General features: G+C 39.2%; 1 pseudogene; it reads left to right on the forward strand.

Moving 5' to 3' along the window:
- LOC147606949 (uncharacterized) overlaps positions 1 to 14,226 on the forward strand; it is a 35,484-nt pseudogene extending 21,258 nt beyond the window's left edge.
- Positions 14,227 to 19,440: the final 5,214 nt, after the last annotated feature.

The following is a 19,440-nucleotide window of genomic DNA, read 5'->3' on the forward strand; positions in this document are numbered from 1 at the left end:
ATGTGTTTGTAGATGACTTCAGTGTCTTTTGGGAGGTGTGTGGAGCACCTGCACTAGCTACACCTAGGCCTAGAAATGTGTAGGCAAACGAAGTGAACCCAATGAAGTGCACGTTCGTGGGGCGGAACACTCCTTGGACACATAGTGTCCAAACATGAGATTGCTGTCAATCCGGCGAAGGTCAAGATGATCAGCAAGCTGAATCCACCTACAGAACCTAAAGGAGCTCAATAGACAATGTACAACCTCACAAAGGAGGGGGCAGAATTCCTCTAGATAGAAGAGCACAACGACACCTTCCAAAATCTTAAAAGAATGCTTGCCACCCCATCCAAGCACCAGAATGGGACAAGATGTCCCATGTGCTCGTGGATGCATTAGATACAGCAATTGGAAGTGTGCTGATGTAATAGACAGAAGAAGGGTGGTACAGACCCGTTTACTATGTTAGTTGGATGCTCACAAATGTCAAGAAAAATTACAGCACCACTGAGAGGGAAGCATTGGGACTGATTTACTCAGTCACTAAATTCCATCATTATCTACTGGGAAATCACTTTGTATTCCATGTAGATCATCAAGCCCTACTGTATCTGGTGAGTAAGCTAGATCTGACTGGGAAGCTAGCAAGGTGGATGCTTCTACTGCACACCCCTAGTAACCAAAATGCAGTAGCAAATTTCCTCAATAGAATATAAACAGGAGAGCCGCCTATAGGGGTGGCTCATTAGTTTTCGGATGCAAGCCTGTTTACTATTCAGTATGCACCCATGCAAAGAAATTGGTACTTTGACATACTGCAGTTCATACATCCAATCAGCATAGTCCTACCACTTGAACCCTTTCACAAGGAATTGGATAGCCGCTGCCAATATGATCGGATGCCTCATTAGCCAGTCCTATCACTTAAACCCTTTCAAAAGTGGGGAATGGATTTTGTGGGACCATTCTCATGGCAATGTGATGTGTGTCAATAGATCAGATAGTCGTCAATTGATTGGATGACTCATTAGCCAGTCCTACCACTTGAACCCTTTCAGAAGTGGGGAATGGATTTTGTGGGACACCATTCTCATGGTGGCTACCTAACTTTTGGGGAAATCATCATGGGTAGGTGCAAATACCTCAAAAACACAGCCCCAATCAAGGAACCCTACCACAACCAAACTCCTCTCCCCCCTTGCTCTCCCTAAATCATTTGTAAATCGCTCTCTCGCTCTTTCCCACTATCTCGCCATCTCAAGCTCTCTCGATATCACCCATCTTTCCCTCTTCTTGCAAAACTTTGCAACCAGAACCTGCCATGGATAATAGTAGCAAGCCAATGGAGTTTGATTCTTGTAGCACCATACTGAACCCTGTGCTTCAGCAAGAGTGGTTGTATAAGGTCAGACTATTCAGCTTTGTAGCAAAGAACTAGATGAGCCTGCAAGAAAACATTAAAGCCAAAGTGTAGCTAATAGAGTTGTCTCAAAGAACAACACAGTCAAGATGGAAGGGCATAAGGCTATGCCGGTCACACCAAAAAACATCGCCAAGGCGGGCATTCCATCTTCTTGTGGAAGGCATCACCAATGCTGGCTCCTATGATGTGGATATTGAGGGGGAACTCTCAAAAGTCGGTAAGGAATCCTCTGTGCCACATGCTATGATCTAGACAGGCAAAAGCAATTCAGATTTTACCTAGACATGATATGTGTGCTTGCCAAAAATGCCAACATAAGCAGAACCAACTACACACTATTGGCAATGAGATAAAACATGGCAAGAAGGTGAATTGGGCAGCAGTGGTGGATAAAATCATGTAGCAGCAAGCTCAAAAGCTACGACTATCATGAGGACACACAAAGATGGCAAGACACTTAAAAGCCTTGGCACAGCTCAGTGAGTTAGATAAGGATAGTTGCGCTACAAACTAGGAGAGCGTGAAGAAGTAGAAGGAAGAAGAAGAAGCCAAGGAAGAGACTAGAGGAGGAGTCTTAGAGGCAAATGATGGAAGAAGAAGCAACAAGGAAGAGACTAGAGGAGGAGTCTCAAAAGTAGAAGGAAGAAGTAGCTAAGAAGAGATAAGTGGAGGAAGCTGACAGGCAAAAACTGGCTGCAGAGGTAGAGCAAAAATGCCTTGCAGTTGAATCTACAACCAGGCTGGCTAAAGAGGTAGAGTAGAAATGCCTTACATTGAATCTATGACCAAGAGCAGAGTAGACACAACCTTAACGGAATGTGAAAAGAAAACACAAGAAGAAACCTCCAAAGTATGCTCCCTTAAAAGGAAGTTTGAATGGTCTCAGCACATCACCACTCTCAAAATGAAGAAGCAAAAGGAGGCCCAAGCAACCAAGGAGCAGCAAAAGCAGCAACTTGAGGACATAGGTAAGCAATTGGTGAAGAGTGGATTTCCCCCGAGCAAGTGAACAAGTAGCAGAAGAAGCAGCACACACAGGGGGAAATCCAAAAGGCACCAACCACATTAAGTGCTAGGCTGAGCAAGATGAGGTGGACAACTGGCCCAACTAATCAGAGCATTCTCACAGTGCTAGAAAATATTACAAATTGTGTCATGGGGAGAAGCTGGAGAATGAAGAAAGACATGCAAAAATAGATCAAGTGGAAGCACAGGTGCAACTGCTGTCCAAAAAAGTCCAACACAATAGAATCAACAAGAAGTTGTAACTGTATTCGGGGACTATCAAATACTCCTTGCGCCAATCTGGCTATATGCCAAAATCCGCTAGTAAGGGGTTGGTATCATCTTTTTGGATTGCAGTATAGCCTCCCCTTGTGGGTGCTACTTGCACCACCTGCAAAAACAATAGCTGATCATGAATGTCACAATTCAAATTTCTAGTAGGTTGGCCAAGGTGTGAATTGGCCAGATTTGTGTGACGAGCCACATTCTCCCACAAGTGCGGATTGGCCAGATTTGTGTGACGAGCCAAGTAAGTCTTTAGCAATGTAAACAAGTTTGGTATCCTCCCCTAGACAAGGTCTACCTCCTTAACTTCCATTGGTCCATCGTAAGACATGGATTGGCCATTTTTCTTTACTCTTTTGGTCATCAATTGGACCATTTTTTGTTCATCAATGGTGTATGTTTTAAAATGGTTCGGCATTGAGAACAGGTCTGGCTTGTCATCCTCCTCATCTTTTGTCTGAGCCATCGCCTTCTTTGCCGCCTCATGCTTAGCCTCAACCAAAACCTTATTTAGTTTTCTATGTCTACCTTAGTGAGTTTAGGCATTTCTGGCTCTTATGGTGTAGCCTTTTCCTCTTTTTTTCCTTCCAGGGTTATCATACTCAACTCCTCACCCCAGTTCTTACAAAACTCGTCGTGCACCTTAGTGACCTCGAGATATCTTAGCCACTGTGGGTGTCTGTGGGTTTGCTTCAAAATAGGGCATTTTGTCAAGCGATATACCTCTTTTGCTTTCGCCATCTCTCTTGAGTGTTGGGTGCTATTGCGGCATTGTGATTCAGACCCTTCGGTGCTGGAGGCTTCATCCTCTGGTTTCTCTTCTCTTGGTTGCACATATACCATGCGCACTGAGGCGGTAGGAATGTTTCCCAATTCAACATATTGGATTCCTCTCAGGAACACAGTGGCACAAGCACATGCATCCAGTTTTCACTAAAATCCGTAGGTGGAAGCGCCGCATACATTTCGGCCTCTTCCTCTTCCTGTGAATTCTCCTCAACTGGTTGACATACTTGTAAGGATGTCATTCGTACTGTGGTGACCGAATCATTTCCAAACAATTGTCCTTCCATGGGGTGTGCCTTCCATGTATGTAGATCAATTTTTAGGATCTACAAATCCTTTCGAACATACACTTGATCTAACGCCCAATCATGCACCAATTTAGCTTCCCTCATGAAGGGTCTCCCCGAGATAATGTCATATGAATCTACCTAGAGTAGGAAGTCCATTACAACAAATATATGATGGTAGCGAAATGAAAAGACCTTGGGTCTAACATTTTTCAACAGCCCCATTGGTTTTGAGAATGTTCTATCTGCCATCTTCACGACTAGATCCGCTCTTTCCAATTCTAGTCTTCCCCAATTTTCCCAAAATCATTTGGTAATAATGCTCACACCCGCACCTCCATCCAGGATAGCCAGTGCTTGTTGGTACCTGTTATGGTGGATGGATTGGAATCGTGGCATTTGTATCATCACTCTGATAATATCGACCCAATTGGTTAATATTTTGACAAATCTGGGTGTTTCCAATTGGTTGATAGGTATTTTTCTCTGATAATATCGACCCAATTGGTTGATAGGTATTTTGACAAATCTGGGTGTTCCCCTTCCTCATGCATTAGGTTTTTCTCGGCCAGAGGTGATTAGCTCTCCTTTGTAGTGGACATGGGGCTCGTTCTCTCTTCAACCCAGTCCTTGACATCTACCCACAATGTCGAGGTATTGCATAACAATGGTCCTAGTGGCATTTTGACGTTGTGGACACTATTGCTGCAATACTGCCTATGTCTCTAGGTTCTCTAGCAAAAGTGAGGGCTCCTTCCATGTGTTTGTCACGTAGTCAATCCTAGGGAATGAATGGATTGACAAATATTGATCCACTTCCTCAAACATTCTCTCCATGAGGTCACTGTGAGTCCCTTCCTCAGACTCTTCTGGAATTGGAGTAGGCACATCCAATCTCCTTTCCTTTAATAGCTCATTCCTTGGATGCACTATATCCCTAGCCCCGTTAGCCCTCAATTTGTCTTCGTGATTGCGTTGACACTCTTCAACTAGGCCCTTAGAGTCTTCAAGCTTCCTTATTTCTTCTTCACCAGCATTTGGATATTCTCCAATCCACTTAGGGGTTGCTGGTCTCTCCCTTTGCAGTTTCTTGGGCATTCCCATCCTATTGGCACTTGGTCACCTTCTTCCTTTGATTGGGTGGATCCTGTGTCAATGGTATCTTCTTTGGATCCATCCTAAATTGTGACCATGGTATCTCCCTTACCCACTTTTTTCACTCTCCTCCTTCTCCTAGCCTTGGAAGTTGTAAAACCACCTAGGTTTTTCTCTTTGTCCACTTGTTTCGCTTGCGCTCATGTCAAGACATTCAGGGGCGTGATATTTCTAGGTTGTACACTTTTAGTTCTAATGGTGGTGTGGTTAGAAGTAGAAGCAGAGCCATTGGTGCGATATGGGCAGTCCTTGATCAGATGATGAATACCACACATAATACATAAAAGTGGTGGCATGGCGTTGGTCTGTGCTGCCATTGGCTGAGTTTGGCCAGCATTAGCCCAATTCTTAAGAGGAACACTTCGCCACTCTATGAGGTCCATTACAATGAAAAAATTGTATGGGTCCCCTTATCATAGTTGAGTTTATGTCTTTCCTTTTCATTGTACCATGGTTTGAAATAATGGTTTGAAACACTGGTACTGGCATGCTATTTTGTAAGACATAATATTCTGGTGTGATCTCTGTGGGCTCCTCATAGTATTTGTTATTAACTTCTACTACCTGGCACATGATTTCTGCTTCATCTAAGGGCTCCTCAATCATCACCTAGTTTATTTTAGCATGTGGTGGTAGAACAAGTGGTGGCAAAGGCAACATGCCCTGCCTTCGGAACATCCCTCTTGGTTAATAGGTATTTGGTTGCCCTGCAATCACATTGGTTTGCACTATGGTGTTGGTAAGGCTAGTGGTACTCTGGGTGTTCACAGGTTTGTTAAGGGCTGGACCCTCGGATATCTGCACATGGCCGTGTCCTGGTTCCCCAATCTATGACAGTGAGCATAATAGAGCAATTGTCTTAGCCTTAAGTGAGGGCATTCGGTGCTCGTGTGATTTTGTCTACAAATTGAGAACCAAAATAATTATCTCCGAGGAGGGTAGAGATGAGCATTCCCTGATGCTTCTCTCCCATCTTTGACTTTTCATTTCTCCAAGATGGCATTACTAAGTTCTTCCAGTGTCATATTGCCAACTTGCTTGCTCTTGGTTCCTGTGTCCTGATGGCTAGAGACTTGCGATGTTGCCACTACCGAAGTTGCCTTGGCATCTTCTGGTTGCGACAACTCAAGCATATTATCCTCAGATTCAATTGCGAGCTTACAACAAGTATCTAGAGTAGCCGGACGGGCTAACACTAGATAATCATGCATCTTATGATCTCAAACTCCCCTCCGAAAGCAAGGAAATAACTAATCATGAATTAGCCTCTCTCTCAACTTGCATCTTGAATTTAAGTGCTTGAGCCGAGAAACATAATCTCTCATGGACTCATTGTCCTTTTGCTTGATGTTGCAGAGTTATGCCACATGACTCCATCTGTCACCACTTTGAGCGAAGCTCGATATATACACATTTTTAAGCTGAGTGAAATTAACTTTATCCTTCGTCTTTAGTGTTCAATACTATTAGTGGGCGTCCCTTCTAGGGTCAGAGAAAAAGTATGTATCATGGTTACATTGCTCACTGGCCCCCCACAAGTTTTTGCAAGTAGACTCAAAGACTTCTACGTGTTGCATCGGGTCCTCATCTCCTGAGAGCTTTTACAAAACCTTTGAAATTATATGTAGCTTCATCTGGGATGGTTTGGATTCCAGGGCACTCCCTAGTTCCCTAACCATACCTCTGCCCAGTTCAACAACCATATTCAGCAGATCCACCCTTGTGCCCGCATTTAGGTTTGTGTTAGGATCCACAATTGGCCTTCGAGGAGCTACCCCCCTACCTAGACCACCTCCTCTTCCCGTGTTGATTCTTCTATTCAATTTGGGTCTATGGTTGGGTTCGGGTAATTCCTTATTGCCTAGCTCATTGTTTGTTAGCGGTCTCATCCCACCTTTGTTGGATCAAAATTTCCATGCTCTACAAGAACGTGGGATCATTGATCATTTCTTGTATATCCTCTCTTGTATAGAGACGATCCTCAGCTCTTGTAGGTTCCCTAGGTAGATTATCCTCCTCTTCTTATGTTTCAAGGCTTTTGTCAGCCTTTGGTTCGTCATTGATGGGTTCTAGAGTTGGTATCACTCCTGTTATTCCTATCCACATGCTATCAGTGGCATTTCTAGATGTTTCTGGTTCTTTGCCACATGGTCGGAACAGATTCACATTCTCCATTTCCCTTTGTTCCGCCCTCATTCTTTGTGTATTGAGATCTTGTTTTCTTAAGTTCAATAGCCACAATTATCACTCTACCTCAGCCATCTTCAAGTCCATTTCTACTTCCTCCGATGTGGGGAAGAAGACTTGACCTATCCTGGCAGCGTTTTCCTTATCCCTCCTAACCCTGGGGGTCATCCCACTAATCCTCACTGTGTTAGTATTTGTGGGACGAGAAGGTTAGGTTGGTAAATCAGGTCTTAGACCGTATCCCACGCTTGTTGATGGGCACATGCCCGCATATTGTGCTTTATCTTCCGTGCCGTGCTGGAGAACAAAAAATCCCTGAGCCATATCAAAGATTCTGTTGGATCTCGTAGGAGAAGAGTGTTTTTCTTCCCTCCAAGGCTAGAGAATCTTAGCCCTTCTTCCATGGATTCCTCTCACTACTTGTTTCTATGGTGGTCAGATTCCTCCAAGCGGAAATACTCAATTGAGTGCTCGCTGAGCGGCCTGAGGCAACACTTTTTGGTAGGAAGAACCTGTGTTAAGGGTGATTAATCCACTTCAAGAGACAAGAAATTTTAGAAAATGTGTCAATTGGGGTCCAAATTGATCATCTAAGTAGTCGAAATTAGTGTTTTTGAGTGTTTTGAGATCATCTAGGTGCATCAAAACACCTAATTACATCAATTGGAGGAATTTGACTCTCTTTTGCTTAATTTTACCTTAAAAGAAGAGACCAAAATTAAGATTTTGATTAATTTCTAATTATACATTAATTTACACATTAGTTGATGCACATAGCTTAGCAATTCTTTGCTCTATCCAATGATGTACTCAATTGTCTGAATTGATGAGTGATTAGGGGTTAATTAGAGCCCTTGATTAGTCTAAAAGAGTAAAATATTAGTGAAAGGATCAATCCTTGATTAATTCTTAATCACTTTTTTATATAACTCATTAAGGCTAATGAGCATTAAAAGAGTAGATACTTATAACTCATTAAGGCTAATGAGCATTAAAAGAGTAGATACTTATGAGTTGTCAAATTTTCCATTTTGGGGATCATTTATAAAGGGTGTAAGGTAAAAAGGTTGACTTTTTTGATTCCCACTTGCTTTTTTGGGAAAATGCCCATATCTCCTTAATTTAAAATTCAAAAAATATTCCCTCCAAACAAATAAATTCAAATTTTCCTCAAGATTTTTTTTAAAACCGCTCATGCCTTAAGTGTTTCATGCCTTCAGGCCTCACACGTGAAAAAAAAGAAACCGGCTCGCGCCTTAAGGGTCTTACGCCTTAAGGTCTCACGCGCGGGAAAAAAAATCGGCTTGCACCGCCTTAAGGGTCTCACGCCTTAAGGCCTCACGCGCAAAAATAAATAAATCGGCTCACGCCTTAAGCATTTCACGGCTTTATTAAAAAAATAAAAAATCAATTCACGTCCTAAGCATTTCACGTCGTGAACCCCTATTGAAACAGTCCCTGCACAAAAAATAATAATAATCAAATTTGATAAAATCTATGAAGTCTTTTTCACGCCGTGAACTACACCCTACTAGTTCACGTCGTGAAAGGGGTCCATCGGCCAAAAAAAGTAGCCCTATTTTTGGAGGCTCGTATTTCCTAAACCGTGAATCCGATGAAGGCGCTCTAGTGCTCAACAAAAAGTCAACATCGAGCTCTTCGAAATCGGTCTTGACCGTCCGAGGTCAAAATTGATCGTTTTGGCCTCTGACAACCTCAAAATTCAACCTGGAAATCGAGGCAAAAAATAGTCAAAGTACTAAAAATCACCCCAAACAGCGCAAAAACAATTGCGAACCATATTCGGGCTACCTTTTGAGGGTCTAAATGACAAAATCACGAAAGACTCAAAGCGACAAAGTTATAGTACTCCAAAAATACTACAACTCTCTCATACAGAGTTTTTCCAATTTGCTTTTGGAACACCTTCAAAAACTGGCTACGAAACAAGAAAAGAATCCCATAAAAAAATTCGTCTTGAGGCAATGATGGAAAATAGGTTTTAGGACCTCCTCTTGCATCTGGGGGGAAGCTACTACCATGCACCTTTTCCAAAAAAATATCTCTAAGAGATTCACGTGCATGTAGCGTCTAAGCTAATGAGGGCAAATGGACACTTGTTTGACCCAATGAAGAGTACGCTACTTGTTTAAATTCACAACTAACAGGGTGCAGTCAATTATAAAAGTATTAAATGAAAAGGAGATCAAACCCAAGACTATCTACAAATGGTGTCAAAGCTCTGCAAAACAAATATTAGAAGTGCACACCACATTGAATCTCAAAGCTCACATTTTCAAGGGTTATTTTTATACACTCCAGAAGTTCATGAAACAGTACATCAAGCCATTAGTGCACTTAAAGTAGTTGAGCTGTTTTTTTGTGTCGCTTATTAAGTTAGCAATTCATTTAAAGAGAGTATTTTTGTGATACACATCGATGTGTAATTCATACAAAGTGAGTACCAATAATGCCAAAAGACATATAACCTTGTTTCTCTAATAGCTAGAAATGGAAGAAATTTCCCATTAGATAATGCCTGAATGTTTATACATTGAATAATATTCCAAGAGCTTCTCATTGAGTTATAGTGTATGAATGCCTACTCAATGGTAGAAAACTATGATAGTGATAGAATAATAGAAAATAATAGCTCCTTCAAGTATAGCCAAGATCACTCCTGTTTTCTTGATTTTGAGGCATCAACATTCACATGAAAAATTACATCCCATCTAAAAAATATTTAAAATAGGTAGCCTCTTCTATTAAGGTCTAAAAATCATTTTTATCTTCTTCCCCCCATTTGACCTGAGCATCCAACTTTGACATTCATATAGTGAAATAAAGATATTCATGCAAATCCATCAATGAATCTTTTGTAAAAGCTCACATACTCCATAATAGAAGAACAAACATGTGTTCGGATTTCAAGGGTCTACATGTCTTTATAATAGCATGAATTCCTTGTCAACAAATGATATGACCAAGCAATTCTAACTTACAAGACACTTGTTTGGGTTTTTTTAAAAACCTCCTTTCCATGTATCTTTAAGGTCATTAGTGCACTTAACGTAGTTGAGGTGTTTTTTGTGATGCTTATTAAGTTAACAATTTATGCAAAGAGAATATTTTTGTGATACGCATAGGTGTGTAATTCATACAAAGTGAGTAACAATAATGCCAAAAGACATATAACCTTGTTTTTAGAATAACTAGAAATGGAAGAAATTTCCCATTAAATAATGAATGTTTATACATTGAACACCATTCTGAGAGCTTCTCATTGAGTTATAGTGTATGAATGCCTACTCAATGGTAGAAAACTATGATAGTGATAGAATAACATAAAATAATAGCTCCTTCAAGTATAGCCAAGATCACTCCTATTTTCTTGATTTTGAGGCACCGACATGCACATGAAAAATGACATCCCATCTAAAAAAGCTTTAAAGTAGGTAGCCTTTTCCATTAAGGTCTAAAAATAATTTTCTTCTTCTTCCCCCCATTTGACCTTGGCATCCAACTTTGACATTCATATAGTGAAATAGAGCTATTCATGCAAATCCATCAATGAAACTTTTATAAAAGCTCACATACTCCACAATAGAAGAACAAACATGTGTTCAGATCTGAGGGGTCTACATGTCTTTATAATAGCATGAATTCCCTATCAACAAATGATATGACCAAGCAATTCTAACTTACAAGACAATTGTTTGGGTTTTTTAAAAAACCTCCTTTCCATGTATCTTTAAAAGATAGCTCTCAAACATACTAAATGCTTTATCATAGCTAAAAATGTTGTTAAATCATCCAAGAAAATAGTCATAAAGTTGTGTAATAAGTGAGCAAAAGATTCCATCAAACACCTCTAGAAAGTTACTGGAGCATTACATAGTCAAAATGGCATCACATTATAAATGGTCCCCACTTAGTAATGAAAGTATATTTCTTTTTATCTTCACGTGTAATAATGAGTTGTTTGTATCCACAATAGCCATCCATGTAAAGGAATAAGGGTCCTTAACTATCTATGCATTCAACTTCACGTAATCTACACTCACCCTCAACTTTCCCTTCTTCTTGGGTATCACAGTTACTGGAAGCAACCAACCATTTCTTGTGACTTGTGTGTAATGAATCCTACTTTTAAAAACTATCAATTTATTTTTTGACTTTCTTTGCATAGTTTGGATTCATTTGATACCTTTGCATCCTAATAGGTCTTGCACATTTGGCACTAGTAATATCTTGTATTAGCATACTACTAGATCTACTCCTTTGAGATATGTGTGCTTTTAGGTAAACACACATTTTAATTCATGGAATCATGCTTCAAATTTTTTGAAAAAATCCATAGGTAGTTTTACATTCACTCTTTTTGTCCTTATAGCCTAGATTGATTTCCCACGTTTGTTGGAGTTTAGTTTCTTTTCCTCTTTCTTGCTTTAAATTTTTTATGTGATTTTTTTATTTCCTTCATTCTCTTCTTACAAATTTGTAGGAAAAAAGCTTTTTCTATTCATCTTACGTTTCCTAGTCAAGGATTGTATGTTTATCTATCTAATTAGAATGATATTCTAGGACTCTTCCTTTCTAAATCTTGTATTATAATATCCTAGTCTAGGCCACTTTTGGTTTCCAATTTTTTTCACACTTTGGGGTTTTGTGTTAGTTATGTATGTAACTTCTACTTCCACATCTTACCATATGTAAGTCTATACGTAAAACTTACTAATGAGCTAATATTCTTTCTACATGAACCAATCGAGTTACTCTTAGCCAAGGCCTTCCTAGCAAAAAAACATATGTTTAAAGGAGAGATGAAGTGGGTCAAAGATAACTTTGGAGGTGCCTATGCTTTCACAATGATCCATAAGCAACAAATCATATGTTTAATGATCCATTGATAATATTGTGAAATAATCCAAACATAAAGCCAAGATTAAAGCCCAAGGTTCAAAGTATATTATCCATGTAGCTTCAGCATTGTAAAAGGCACAAGAATCTAGCCAAAGAGGTGAAAAGAGGGTGCCCTCCTCTATAGAGAATCAAGGAGAAAAATGAGGGCAGTGCCCACCTACATTCACTCCACCTCTCCTACAATCACTCCACCTCTCCACATTCCTATCCATCTCTCCTAAAATCAAGCCACCTCTCCTATATTCAAGGATGTACTCTTGGTCTATAAAAAGGCACCTTTGGGAATGAGAAATCAGTTCATGTGTTTCGATTCATACCCTCTTCATGCTTGTGTAATTAGCTTAATCTCATCTTAATCATCCACTAGTAATGGCATACATATGCTTTGATCCACCATAAATACATCATTATTTCCATTTTCTTTCATGGTATCAAGGCTAGGCCATCCCTTGGTACCTTAATTACACTCCTCTAATCACCTTTCACAATATTATGAACAGATCATTAAGTTTTTTTATCATAAGCTTAATCTAGGTCTTCTTCCCACAACACACACACTCCTTGGAGGGCTTAGATCTCTATGCACACTTCTTCATTTGGCGATCTACAACTTGGAGCTTCTTCAACACATCAGGGTGCACAGTCAAGGCTACTCAATTGCACTGAATCATCGCGTGTTACTGTCGATTTCTGTGTTTTTTAGAAAATGACACCGCCAATTTTGCAGAGTCCATAACTCATTGAAGAGTGAGTCATTCAAGAAATTTATTGAGGGATTTTGTAGCCCTATAATCCATCTTCAAACCTCTAAAAGGGTTCTCAAAAAATCAACCACACAGGCTACATAAGGGAGGTCATCAGTTGCCTGTTTTCTGCAGAATACCACAGTAAGAAAAACTTTTTAATTTGCTCAATTAATCTTTGCATACTTGGTTTTTGGAGCCATTCAAGTTTTAAATATTCAATTCATGTTATTCTAAAGCCTTATATAGCCTCACATCAAGCTTCCCTTCTTATTTGGTACTCCATTTGAGCACTCCAAATCAGGGTACCCCCTACACATGCCAACAGTGATCTTACCTCTGAAAAACAAGCAATTAATCCTTATAATTGAAGTGTTTGGTGACCATTGCTTGGTCTAACCCAATATTAGAGAGTTTTTATTGATGTTTATTCAAAAAAATTTAACTCTTACTCTCATTTTCTACCCTAATGTACCCACAAAAGACATATAGTTATCTGCATACAAAACAGGGTATATCAATGTAATTGGGGTTTTGGGATAATTACTTATATTAATCATAATTGTAAGAGATTAGACACTACCCTGGGTTCATCTCAGCAGTGGGTAAGATCTTCTCATGGCCTCATCTAAAGTGCCAGATAAGTTTAATGGCCAAGGTTTCCACACCTGGCAAGCCAAAATTAAGGGTACTTAATGAAGAAGAATATATGGAGTCTTGGCAAACCACAACTTGATGGAGATGAAACTTTTGCTATTACTACTAGAGCAACCACTTCTGCATTGCAAGCCAAAGATGAGTAAGATTTAGGCATCATAATCACTACACTTGATGATGGTTACATTCATTACATTGATGATGATGACACTGCTACAAAGTCATGGGACACACTTGAAAAGATCTTTGGTGCTAAGGCTAAACACTCTAAAATTATTCTTAAAATGAAATTGTATCAGCTTAAAATGGAAGATAGTGAAGGTTTGGCTTCACGAATCAATAGACTTAAGAGTCTTATGACTCAACTTGTGTATGTGAAGGCTCCAGTCTCACTCACGAAGATGCCAGTGCCATACTGCTAAAGGCTATACCTTCAAATTTCAATCAAATAGTCACTGTGCTTAAAGAGAAGGAACCCATTCCTTCTTTGGAAAGTATGATTAACTCTTTGCAGGAAGAAGAGAAGAAGCGGGTCAAAGATGACTTTGGAGGTGCCTATGTTGTCTCCTCCAACAATATAAAGAAGAAGTGTGCAAGCTCTGGAAGAACAAATCACCTTACTAAAGACTACTTCACCAACAGTCCATGTGTGCATTGTGGAATGACTAACCACTCATCTCAAAGGTGCTACCTCAAGGACAAGAAGAAAGGAAAGGAGAAAGTTAACACTGTTGTAGAAGAAACCAACCTTGCTCAATTGTGTGAAGATGTAGATGACTCTTATGCCTTTTAAAGCATTATCTAAGTCATATATTGGCTATGCCTTATGTTTGTGGGAACACTAGTTGTTGAGTAGGCCTTGTTGTGCTATTAGCTTAAATCTTTATTGTGTATACCCACTTGTTGTTAATCCATACCTTAAAGTTTGTAAGAGAAGAGTACACACACCCTATGTTGTGATTAAGGGGGGACTCTATCTCAATGTATCAAGGAGGATTTGTTGTTAGGAAAAGTCAGTCATAAGTCATTGTGTTCATGTTTGGATTATAGGGGGGGTTGGAAATAATCCAAACGTAAAGCCAAGATTAAAGCCCAAGGTTCAAAGGTTATTATCCATGTAGCTTCAACATTGTAAAAGGCACAAGAGGGCGCAGAGAATCAAGGAGAAAAATGAGGCCACCTCTCCTACAATCACTCCACCTCTCCATCTCTCCTAAAATCAAGCCACCTCTCTTATATTCAAGGATGTACTTTTGGCCTATAAAAAGGCACCTTTGGGAATGAGAAAACAGTTCATGTGTTTTGATTCATGCCCTCTTCATGCTTGTGTGATTAGCTTAATCTCATATTAATCATCCACTAGTAATGGCATGCATATGCTTTGATCCACCATAAATATATCATTATTTCCATTACATATGTTTAGCAAGGTGGCTTGATTTTAGGAGAGATGGAGAGGAACGTGGAGAGGTGGAGTGATTGTAGGAGAGGTGCAATGAATGTAGGTGGGCACTGCCCTCATTTTTCTCCTTAATTCCCTATGGAGAAGGGTGCCCTCTTTTCACCTCTTTGGCTAGATTCTTGTGCCTTTTACAATGCTGAAGTTACATGGATAATAACCTTTGAACCTTGGGCTTTAATCTTGGCTTTATGTTTGGATTATTTCCAACAACCTTGGACTCTAAACCTTTAAATTTGATTATGATATAATTAATCATGCCTCGATTCTTTTTATGCAGAAAGCTAATATATATTTCCCATGTTTATTGTTCTTTAGTTTCTTTTCCTCTTTGTTGATTTTATGATATAATTAATCATGCCTCGATTCTTTTATCTCTATCAAAATATCCAAAAATCCTTAAAATTTTAGCTTACTTCTTTTAATTGAGAGTTAATTTGGGTGCATGATTTTCTTATTGAAACCCAAAAATAGGAGGGTGTTATTTGAAAGAATTTGAGCCTACTTAACCTTAGGAAATTATGAGTTCTATGATTAAAGTTCTCAACCTAAGGTAGGGCTATGTGATCTTACGGTACTATAGTCTCTTATGTTTTAAGGGAATAAGATAGACAAGAGTTTAGTAACTCTTGACAAATGTTATGGACCTAAACTTGGATCAAGTGTCACGTTATTAAGTTATTAATCCAATTCTAGGATTAACAAGAGCTACAACCATTATCTTACATCAAGGAGTCACGGTAGATACACCAAAGGGTCATACATTCATGATATGAAGCAATAGTATCCAAAGCTACAACTTGGACGGGTGCCCGTAATGGTGTGACGGAGTATTTATGGCAATTCCCGCTTCAAGAGTGTGTGGTAGCAAGTTAGGATGAAGTCCTAAGTGATGTACTTCATGGATATATTATGAAAGTAGTCATTGTAATAGCATTAGGCCCCTTATGAGCCTAAAGTGCTCGGTCGACCATAGTTTAAGTGAGTGTGAACGCTTATGGCCATGTATATAAGTGAATTTATCTCATAATACAACATACTCTCCCATTGTGCAATTGAGTCTTGCTCTTGCTAATCTCTCTCTCTAATGCATGCTAGTGAGTGTGTGTGAGTGAAGTGAGGTGAGAGGAGGGACGAGGACCCATGGTGCAACGTGACGGTGTGACAACGCTCATTAGAGACATAGTAGAATTGCTTCTCAAGGAGTTGTGGAGCTTGGAGACCTTAAGGGTTACTAGCTCGGCCATTGGAAAGATCCTCATGACAGTTGCGATTCACCAGGTAATCTCTTTTTGGGTGTGTTTCAAGGAGGGTTAGGGTGAGCCATAGCATTTTTGGCATCATTGCCAGGGAGCCATCCCTTGGCTTTTTCCATCGTTTTGTCTTTAATTTACGCATAACCCATTGCCCATTATCTTGATTAATGGTTTCCCATGAAAAAGATGTGGATTTGATGGTGATTTGTGTGAGATTTGGTGTAGAATAGCTCTCTTTTTTGTTTTTGAAAAGAATGCTTTTTGCTTAATTTTTAGATTAATTTGTTGTTTTTGTGGTTTTTCATGTTCTTAGGACTTGTACATAGTTTGTATTAGACTATTGCATCAAAGAATGCAAGAGAATGCATTTCTTAGTAAATGTTAGCTCTCTTTAGTTTAAACATAGATCTAAGATTATTAGTTCTAGTTAAATTAAGTGTTTTTTATTGAAATTGTTTGGATTAGAGTGTTAGCAAGCATTAGGAGTAGCTTAATCTTTCATAAAACCATAAAAAAATCCTTGAATTTAATTAATTTCTCTTAATGGACTGGTTTTTGTCATTAAGGGTGATTAATCTTGTTCAAGAGGCTAAAAATTTAGAAAATGTGTTAATTAGGGTCTAAATTGATCATATGAGTAGGGTGATTAATCTTGTTCAAGAGGCTAAAAATTTAGAAAATGTGTTAATTAGGGTCTAAATTGATCATATGAGTAGTCGAAATTGGGGTTTTTGAGTGTTTTGAGAGCATCTAATCACATCAATTTTTTGATCAATTGGAGAAATTTGACTCTCTTTGCTTAATTTTATCTTAAAGAGGAGACTATAATTAAGAGTCTAATTAATCTCCTAATTTAGATTAATTTACACAAAGATTAGTTTTTCCTTGCTCTATCCAATGGTGTGTCCAATTGTGTGAATTAGCTAGGGATTAATGGTTAATTAGAGTCCTTGATTAGTATAAAAGAGAGAAAGATTAGTGCAAGGACTAAACTTGGATTAATTCTTAATCACTTTTTTACATGACTCATTAAGGCTAATGAAGATGCTCATAAGTTGTCAATTTGTCCATTTTGGGAGTCATTTATGAAGGGTGTAAGGTGTGTCATTAAAAGGTTGACTTTTTTTATTCCACTTACCTTTTTTTATTCCACTTACCTTTTTTGGAAAAATGTCCATATCCCTTTTACTTTAAATTCAAAAAATATTCCCCCAAAAAAGAAAAATTCGTATTTTCTATTAGACTTTTATTTTTATTTATTTTTTAATCAAAATTTATTTTCCGCGTGAAGTCCAGTTCACACATGAAAACCGTTTCATGGCATGAAACACTAGTTCACCTGGCAAAAAAAAAATTAAAATCAAAATTTATTTTCCACGTGAAGTCCAGTTCACGCGTGAAAACCATTTCATGGTGTGAAACACTAGTTCAACGCAGCAAAAATAAAATGAAAAAAAATCAAAATTTATTTTTCGTGTGAAGTTCGGTTCACGCGTGAAAACCATTTCACGACGTGAAACGCTAGTTCACGCGGCCAAAAAAAAAAGCAAAATTTATTTTCCTCATGAAGTCCGATTCACGCGTGAAAACCGCTTCACAACGTGAAACACCAAAGTTTCACGTGGGAGGAAAAAAATCAAAATTTATTTTCCGCGTGAAGTCCAGTTCACGCATGAAAACTGTTGATGATGTGAAACACCTGCTAAGTTACACGTGGGAGGGGGGGAACAAAAAAATAAAAAATTAAAATTTATTTTTTCGCGTGAAGTCCGGTTCACGCATGAAAACTGTTTCACAACATGAAACACCAGAGTTTCACGTGGGGGAAAAAAAAACCAGTTTCACGTGGGGAAAAAAACACCCCTGTTTGGAGGCCCGTATCTCCTAAACCGTATATCCGATGAAGGCGCTCTAGGGCTCATCAGAAAGCTGACATCGAGCTTTTCGAGTTTGGACTTAGTCGTCTGAAGTCAAAATCGATTATTTTGGTCTCCGACCAGCAGCCTCAAAATTTGACCCGAAAATCGAGGTAAAAATAGCCCAAAAACCACGAAAAATCGTAAGAAACAGTGTAAAAACAACAAGCCATATTTGGGCTACTTTTTTTGAGTCTAAACGATAAAATCATGGACGACTCATGGAAACAAAGTTGTAGTACTCCAAAAATACTACAACTCCCTCATACAAAGTTTTTCAAAATTCCTTTTGGAACACCCTCAAAAACGTGCTTTGAAATAGGGGGAAAAAATTCTCGAGAAAATTTTTCGTCTTGAGACAGTGATGGAAAATAGGTTTTAGGACCTCCTCTTCCATCTGGGAAGTTCCTAGCATACGCTTTTTCAGAAAAATATCTCAGGTCATTCACGTGCGTATAACCTTGTTATATCTATCCACTGGCTTTACTTGCATAAGCATGGACATGGCTATGCAAGCTTTCTCATATGCCTCATCTCTTATATTCTCACTCTGCCCCATTCGAGTTAAAGGAAACCCTCTTCAGCATGTCCATAGGCATCTGATTAATTGTATGGACGTGTCGGTATGGGTGGGGGTAACTGTAGAGAATCTCGTATCATTTCCTTTGTGATGAGGACCTACTCAATGGAGCCATCTGACTTGGTGACTATACCTCGCTTGGCATTTCTGTCATGTCTTCAGAAATTCCGCACATCGCTGTGGATTGATGGTGCAGTGAAGGACCTCTTCCATTCTACCTAGTCTGACCTTCATCTTGTTCCTATCATCTATATCTTCTAAGATCTTCAAACACTCCGGGTTGTGATATTGGAACATAATCTTCCTGTGAGCTGTCTGAATGTCCTTGTGGATCACTGTACCTTGTACTTTTTGTACATACGGCCCAAGGTAAGTAAGCTTGGTGCCGCGTGGTGCTCTTTTCCTCTTTTTTACTGGTGACCCTGTGGTACTAGCCTGAGTTACAACCAAGGTTTCCTCAACCTCTAGTTTAGAAGTAGCAGAGGAGGCCATCAATAACATTTTGAAAAGATTATCAGTCATTATGATTGGTAGGAGCTCACGAACCTTTTGTGTGTGTGTGTGTGTGTTTGTGTGTGTGTGTGTGTGTGTGTGTTTGTGTACATTAATGTTTGATGGGAAGAGTGTTAGTTGGGTGAGCAGTGAATTAATAAAGGGTGTGTATTAGTGTTTATCGAGAATTAGTCCTAATCCATGAAGTAGCAAGCCATGGAAGGTTAATCCGTGAAGCGTTAGCACGTGAAGGGTTAGTTCGTGAAAGGCTTAACCCGTGAAGTGTTAGTACTATGTGAACTAT

The sequence above is a fragment of the Cibotium barometz genome, chromosome 56, assembly GCF_041138505.1.
Source record: "Cibotium barometz isolate CiBa-2024 chromosome 56, ASM4113850v1, whole genome shotgun sequence".
NCBI lineage: Eukaryota > Viridiplantae > Streptophyta > Polypodiopsida > Cyatheales > Cibotiaceae > Cibotium > Cibotium barometz.